Source organism: Triticum aestivum, chromosome 7D (assembly GCF_018294505.1).
Source record: "Triticum aestivum cultivar Chinese Spring chromosome 7D, IWGSC CS RefSeq v2.1, whole genome shotgun sequence".
NCBI lineage: Eukaryota > Viridiplantae > Streptophyta > Magnoliopsida > Poales > Poaceae > Triticum > Triticum aestivum.
Window position 1 is genome coordinate 509,475,974 of NC_057814.1, and position 8,407 is coordinate 509,484,380.

Below are 8,407 nucleotides of genomic sequence, written 5' to 3' on the forward strand. Positions count from 1 at the left end.
AAGAACACTTTTTAACCTAGCACAGACTCCAGGAAATTTGGCCACAGTGTGAGGTGGGCCATATGTTAATGTGTTCGCTGTACGTAACCAGCACCTCGAATCCTCGATACTACTACTATAAGTAGTACTAGGAGTAGTAGGGTGGCATGGGCCAGAACAAGCATTCACGTCCAGGAGTACGGCACACACCACCAGCACGACTTCCATCTGACACCATATTTCTTGGAGTCCGTGCTACAGCAATCTCTTCAACCTAGTCGTTTCTCTAACTCAGCCATCGCGCGGCGGGCGAGGTGGGGGTTTGCCGATAGTCGGTTTCCTCAACTGCGGTCCCACTTGTAAGGCCAACTCCAACGCACGACCCCAAACGGACCTCTGTTTTGCCCGGATTCTGTCCGTTTGGGTAGGGCAATGGGGTCGTGTCCGGGCCATTTCTCGGATGCGGTGGTCGTGCGCCGAACGCGCGACCGCATCCCGGCCGCGTACATTTTTCTTTGCAAACACATATCTTTTTTTCATCATTGATTTTTTGGTACATGGAAATACATCACCAAAATTTTGACTAGAAAAGCAAGACCAAAGAAAACAAGAACCACAAGAATACATTTTAGAAGATATCCAACTTCCATAACTGCTCCTGTAAGTTGGATTAGTGCCTTCTCGATGCATTCATTGTTGATCTGCGGAGGCTCGATCTTGCGTGCTTCTTTCTTCTTCGAGTGTAAAGAAGTAGACGTGTCTAGCCTCTATTCTATCAACAAGTGCACTAGTCTCATCTCTAGCCTCTATGCTAGCTAAAAGTGCTAGAACATCTACTAAATTGTGCTCTATCAATATATCATTGTACTCTTCTTCCCAATACCAAAACTTGCATCCATTCTACACAATAAAATTTTAAGTTAGCACAACTAGTCTAATCCGAGAGCACAACCGAAGATTTGGTCGAGTTCTTCCTCCTTTTGCCGACACGTGGGACATCCAGCATCCAGGTCGTGTCATGCAAGAAAATAGAGTGGTAGGTGAAGCCACGTGATGTGCATCTTGGGTTAAACTGTAAATAGAATCTTACTACTCTTGAGTAACTCCAAAAGCGGCCACCGAAGATCTTTATTGGATTTGTTTTTCATCACCAGCACGTCGAGGTGAAAGATGTGCAGGTTCAGTGGGTCCTCTTGCGTTTTCACTGACATGTGGGACCGCATATGAGCAAACAGACGATGGGCTCCGCGCGTCTGCTGGCTGGCTGAGAAGAGAGATAGAGGAGGGCCGAGCACGGACTCCAGGAAATTTGTTCTACGTACTCGATATAGTGGAGTAACCAGCACCTCGATATAGTGGGGTGGCATGGGCCATAACTAGCATTCATGTCTAGCAGTACGGCACACGCCACCCACACGAGTCCCATCCGACACCAATTTTCTTGGAGTCCGTGCTAGCTACAGCCATCTCTTCTCCCTCCTGTTTTCTCAGCCATCGCGCGGTGGGCGGGGTGGGGGTTTGCCGATAGTCGGTTTGCTCAACTGCGGTCCCACTTGTAAGTGAAAATGCAACACAGCACGCATTCCCCCTTGAGCGGCGTGCCGGACAAACCGTGTGGGGGTGCGACGCGAACACGGCAGGCTTTTCCTTTTGAACTTGTAACTTGTAAAATTTGGTTCTGCTCCATGGGGCGACCGATAGATAGAAATAACGATTTTCCCTAGAGTAATGAGAAGTTTGGTTCTGGCACGGTTCATGCATGGAGTACGTAGGAAAATTATGAAGTTGATGCGAAAGGTAAGATAATTACTAGTAGTAGGATATACTACTACATGGATTTGACGGAAAGATAAAGATACATACGGATCCATCAACGACATCCTCACGCCCTAGTGCACCGGGTCACCAACCGACGTGTGAGGAGCAGCGGCGTTGGCGGCAAGCTCAACGTGCTTCTAAACAATGCCGTCCAAGGTTGCCCTGCGGTCCAAGAAGGCCAGCGTCCTATCGTCCTCCTCTTGCATGTAGTAGTCCTTGTGGATGATTTGCGCGTAGACGTGGGTGATTATGTTGATGGTGTCTTGCTGCGCGGCGAGCGCGACCTCGAGGTGGACATTCTCCGGCGCGACGGTGGGCAGTCGCAGGGCCACCAGTGCGTCGAAGAGGTTGTCACCATAGAGGCTGTTGAGGGTGGCAGGCATCGTAGAGCCTGGGCGCGTGGGCTGGAGGCGTACGTCAAGGTCGTCCGCGAGCTTCTTGACGACGGTGAACTTGTCGAGGAAGCCGACGAGGACCTCGTCGAACAAGGAGACGAAGCTGTCGTCCAAGCGGCCCCTCGCCCTGGCGGCCTCATGCACTACCTGGAGACATTCCTCGGTGCCAAGATGCAGGCCGGTGTCGTGGACCATCTGGCACAGCCGGCTGATGCTCGCGCTCATCGCCTCCATGGGTCTAGCTTCTAGTCAACTGATCTTGCGATTGGAGTGATCAATCTTGCCCTTAGGTGCGTAGGTGCGTAGGATTTCGTAGATTGGACTGGCGGGAGCCTTTATATGAGAAGTGCAGACTGCGTTGAATTCACGTGCGTGTTGGCCATCTACTCCTCGCCCCTCTACTGCACCTGCCTTTGGCTGTATGACAGGTTGGCCAGCCACCCGTTGGACCCACGTGTCATACACCCAAAGGCAGGTGCAGTAAGTCAATGAAGTTGCGTCCCCCTCCGTGCCCGTGCATGCTTTCAATGACTTGAGACTACCAAACATCACATGCGGTGGTTAGTTCATTGCATGTAATCCTATTAAGTAGCAAAAAGACATTAAGTTACCTCGCCGATAGGAATAAAACAATACACCATGTATTTATTTACAGAGGGAGTATAGCCAGCATCCGGTTAGTATATGAAGTTGCCACATCACATAGAGCCAACCTAATATTGGAGTATGCTAGCCCTCCACCGGCGCGCCGCTTCAAATGGCGGAGGAAGTGAGAGGTCGCGTCACCTTGTGTCCAGATCTGAGATGCCACGTGTACCAGATGAATGACTCCAAGTTCGACCACCGTGATGCTAGGTGCGAGCCAAGGAACACTGTTGGAGAGACCCCCCTCATAATTTTCCTACATTGTCGACGACGAGGTGCCTATGGTGACTTCGTAAATTTCAAGATGATAGTGCCGTGCGTGTGTGCGTTCATAGGGGTGAGTGTATGCGCGTGTATATGAGCGCTTGCGTCTGTACTGTGTAAAAAAACGTAAATGCGTGTCAAAAAGAGACTAGTCAGTATACTCAATATTGTGCACCTCGGAGAGGAAAACGATAGAACTAGTACGTATTTATTTACGGTGCAGATTCACTCATTTTGCTCCATATGTACTCCGTCTCGGTGTAGTCTAGTCACTTGTTGAAATCTCTAGAAGGGCAAATACTCCTTTCTGGTTTACAGGGCTATACTAGCAAGTAGTTGTACGTACTAGTACAATAGTGGGCTCACATAGCAATTTTGTCTCATGCAAGAGCCTGGCTATATGCGTGCTCCAATGTTCGCAACTGCAACGTTCGGTTTGCGCTTGGCTCTTCGCCTCTTCGAGAAGACGAACAATGATGTTACTACTACTGCTTCTACAGTGTCGAATCCACTGCTGCATGTCCGTCCACCGCGAGCGGGACGGATAGCTTGTTGTAGAAGTACTACTAAGCAAAAGCCTGTCCTCGTTTGCGAGCAACCGCGCGCATGGGTGAGGGAGAAGGCGTGTAGTAAAATCAAGCTTCTCCTCGTTGTACGAGTTGACGCGACACATCATAGCACTGGCCCCACATGCTTGCCTCTAAACTTGGCTGAAAGACCCGCAGTGTACAATATATTTGCTGCAACCTCTAACATTTACCCACCACAAATTAAAATATATGTGGCCGTATGCATCGTTCTGATGCAGAGGCCGGGGAGTCCCCCCTTTTCGAAAAAAACAAATTAAAATATATATTCCTGTCTTGACCAGATGAGCGTGCAAACTCCAGGGTGTCAGGTAGGGCCAGAAGACTATTTTAATTTTTTTTAAACTTCAAGACGGCCACATAGCATGGAGCCGACCCCAACGATTTTAAGCTTACAGGCACGGTACACGCTATCCTAGACTACTCTACACATGAAACTGCCACACGAGCGTCCGGGCTGCGCTTGGCTCTTCGCCTCTTCGGGAAGTCGAACAATGATGGAGTACTACTGCACTGGAGGAGTACTACAGTACGCTTCTGGCCATCTGACACCGATTGAACTGCTGCATGTCCACCGCGTGCGGGAGGGAGAGCGTGTAGCGAAAGCTTCTCCTAGTCTTGCCAGCCACCATGCTCATGGGCGAGGGAGGGACGCCCCTGCCTTTGCGTGTATGACAGGTGGGCCCGACAGGTGTGTGGCCAACCTGTCATACAGCCAAAGGCAGGTGCAGTTAAGTCCGCGAGGGAGAGGATAATCAAACTTCTCGTTGATGTACGAGTTGACGCGACACATCAAAGCACTGCACTCGATATATTTCAATAATTTGCGTTTACCGATGCATTAATTACAACGCATGCATGCATGCCGTGACTCTCCTTTTGATACTTGCATGTGTTGATTTAATGCACCTTGAAGTAGTATAAAATATGTGACGGTAAAGCTTTGTAATACCCCGGCCCAAGTCGAGAGATGGTTGTGCACGAGGAGGGCGAGATCATGCAGACCGAACAGGACCCGACGATGGAGCTCTCTAAGGTCTCGATGGACCTCACCGTGCTCCACTGCCCCTTGTGCCTCCGCCCCTTGAATTGTGGTTTCTCAACGAGTTGTGCTGAACTTCTTGTGAATTGTGGTGGTTTTCAGTAATGAAAATCGGAAGGGGCAAGCCCTTCTTTGATAAAAAAATTAATCGTCCTTATATATTCATCAGTCTTGCTATAAGTCGCAGTAGATGCTATATAGGTCCGTCGGATCTTACATCAAGATCCGTGCTTTCAGATTTTCTTTTTTCTCTCTTAAATCTCAGTCGAGTGAGACATAGCCACGCCATTAAACAGAGGCTCGGGCGCCATTAATGGAGACCTTGGGAGAGAGGTGGACGGCAGATGGAGGTCAAAGGGCTCTCCTCCCGATAAGCACGCGCAGGGGTCTGATCGCACGCCTCTCGTACTCAAATAGCTACCCTGCACGGCGCCTCCTAGCTAATAAAAATGGGGACGCGTGGCGGCACGTAAATGGTACTAGTAAGTAGAACGCCCACGGTTTCAATAATACTTGTGTTTCCGATTGTAACGTGACAGCACTTGTTCCAAAATGACTTTGTTGATTGTTAATGTGTGCGCCTTCGCAAATCGGACTGCAAATTTACCACAGCATGTTGGTGCCATGTCATGGCACCAAGCCAAGTTTCATTATTTTCATGCGTGTTTTGGATTTACAGGAATTAAAAAACTAAGTTTCTCAATGTTTCCAACCCAGCCACGACGCCCAGAATTTTGAATTTCATTCCCATTTCTTGCATGGAACCTAGAAATTTACCCGAGGACACACATGTGATTTTTCAACCAACTTTGGTGCACTGGAACATGTGCTTGTATTTCAAATTTGAATTATGCACACAAAGGTGACACGTTCCCTCCCAGAACCACGAGCCTTCTTGAGAGAAGCTCCGATTTGCAAGAAGCTTATACCAAAATTTGTTCCTATTCGGCCAATTTTTTTACCACGGCATGGTACTACCATGACATGACACCATGCCAAGTTTCATGATTTTAAAACCAAGTTTCTCAATGTTCTCGACCGAGCCACGATGCCCAGATGTTTGAATTTTATTCTCATTTTTTGCATGGGACCTACTCCCTCCTTCCATCTATATAGGGCCTAATGTGTTTTTCAAGACAGCCTTTGACTATTGACAAGATTAATAGCACATGAGATGTATACTATGAAAATTATATTATTGGAAGCTCCTTTGACATACAAATTTGAAGGTATGCTTTGTGTAAGTTGCATGTCATATATTATTGCTCTAACGTTTGGTCAAAGTTAGCCTCGAAAAATGCATTAGGACCTATATAGATGGAAGGAGGGAGTAGAAATTCACCCGAGGACACAAATGTGATTTTTCAACCAACTTTGGTGCACGGGAGCATGTGCTTGTAGTTCAAATTTGAATTATGCACATTAAATGACCAAAAACTCAATTAATGTGTAAATAAGGCCAAACGAAGCCGGAATAATTCCAAAATTTAACAGGGCACTCATGTAGTTCTATGTTGCCTTTGTAAATAAACTCAAGGGGGACAACGTATATCGTTTCGCACTCAAAGGTGGCACGTTCCCTCTCAGAACCACGAGCCTTCTTGAGAGAAGCTTCGGTTTGCAAGAAGCTTATACCAAAATCTGTTCCTATTCGGCCAATTTTTTTACCACAACATGGTAGTACCATGACATGACATCCATGCCAAGTTTCATGATTTTCAGACGTGTTTTGGATTTACAAGAATTTTAAAACCAAGTTTCTCAATGTTCTCGGCCGAGCCACGATGCCCAGATGTTTTAATTTTATTCTCATTTCTTGCATGGGACCTAGAAATTCACCCGAGGACACAAATGTGAATTTTGAACCAACTTTGGTGCACGAGAGCATGTGCTTGTAGTTCAAATTTGACTTATGCACATTAAATGACCAGAAACTCAATTAATGTATAAAAACGACAAACGAACCCGGAATAATTCCAAAATTTAACAGGGCACTAATGTAGTTCTATGTTGCCTTTGTTAAGAAACTCAAGGGGGGGCAGCGTATATCGTTTCACACTCAAAGGTGGCACGTTCCCTCTTAGAACCACGAGCTTCCAAATCGGCCCAATTTTTTACCACAACATGTTAGTGCCATGACATGACACCATGCCAAGTTTCATGATTTCCAGGCGAGTTTTGGATTTACATGAATTTAAAATCAAAGTTTCTCGATGTTCTCGGCCGAGTCATGACGCCCAGATGTTTGAATTTCATTCTCATTTCTTCCATGGGACCTAGAAATTCAACCAAGGACACACATGTGATTTTTCAACCCACTTTGGTGCACTGGAGCATGTGCATGCAATTCATATTTAGATTATGCACATTAAAAGTCCAGAAACTCAATTAATGTATAAAAAGGCCAAATGAACCCGAAATAATTCCAAAATTTAACAGGGCACTCATATAGTTCTGTGTTGCCTCTGTAAATAAAATCAGGGAGAAGGCAGTGTATATCGTTTCGCACACAAAGGTGACACGTTCCCTCTCGGAACCAGGAGGCTTATTGAGAGAATCTCCGGTTTTGCAAGAGGCTTATACCAAAACTTGTCCTAATTCAGCCAAAAATTATACATATGAAAACAGGGTTTAGATTATCCCAAACATCTCACTACCTAGACCAATAATGTACTATGATTTGAATTCAACATAAAATGGATACAAATATTTGAATTGGAGAGCGTATGGTACATGTAGTTCATAGTGAAATATGATTACTGCTATATGTATGTTTTTTTATCAAGATAATATTTAAATTATTGTATACCTTGACAACAATCGTATTCAAATAAGGAAAATTGATTCAAATTTAGTCCATATGGTAGACGACAATATATATGTTCACATGGTGGAGTAAAATGTTCATATATGATGGAAGATCAAAATGTACGACTACATCAATTATAAACCGCAAGGTCACCTAACGATATATTTGAATTCAACATAACGTGGATTAAAAAATTGAAATTCGAGATCATGGCATCTGTAATCATATAAAAAGGGACATTACTCTTTCTTTGGTGGGAATTGATTTGTTTTTTGTTGTTGTTAAGGGAAGTGCGAATCGATTTGGTACTGTGCAGGGTAATCTTGTTCTCCCAATTTTGTTTTACATTTTTCTTGTAGTTTTTTCAATGGCATCTATAGCAATATAGTAAAAGGGGACATGACTCTCTTGTGTCTTGTATTAATTGTTTTTTACATGTTAAGTTTGTTCTGCCGAACAAGGAATCCGCACCTTGTTATCCCGAAATTTTCAAGCTCGAGTATCTTTTGTCTCACCTGCTTTGAAACTCCCGCTTCTTCAACCCGCGCCGCGCCTTGTTATCCCGATATTTGGACGCGCGCGAGAACTCCCTTCTCATCCGAAATTGCTCCCGCGGCCCAGACACGCGAAATCCCCCTTCTACCCCTCAGCCAGAAATGAAGCTCTACGTCGCGGTGTCAAAACCGGTGGGGGTACGCTGGTAACTTACCCTACATTTCGGACAAGCGCGTCCCTAAGCTTGGCTCCCCCCTCCCCCTTCGCCCCCCCCATTCGTACACCGATACCGCCAAAACCCGCGAAACCCCACGCTCCTCCGTCGGCCTCCCGACCGCCGCCCAGCCGGAGACTCTTCCCCGACTACGTCGTC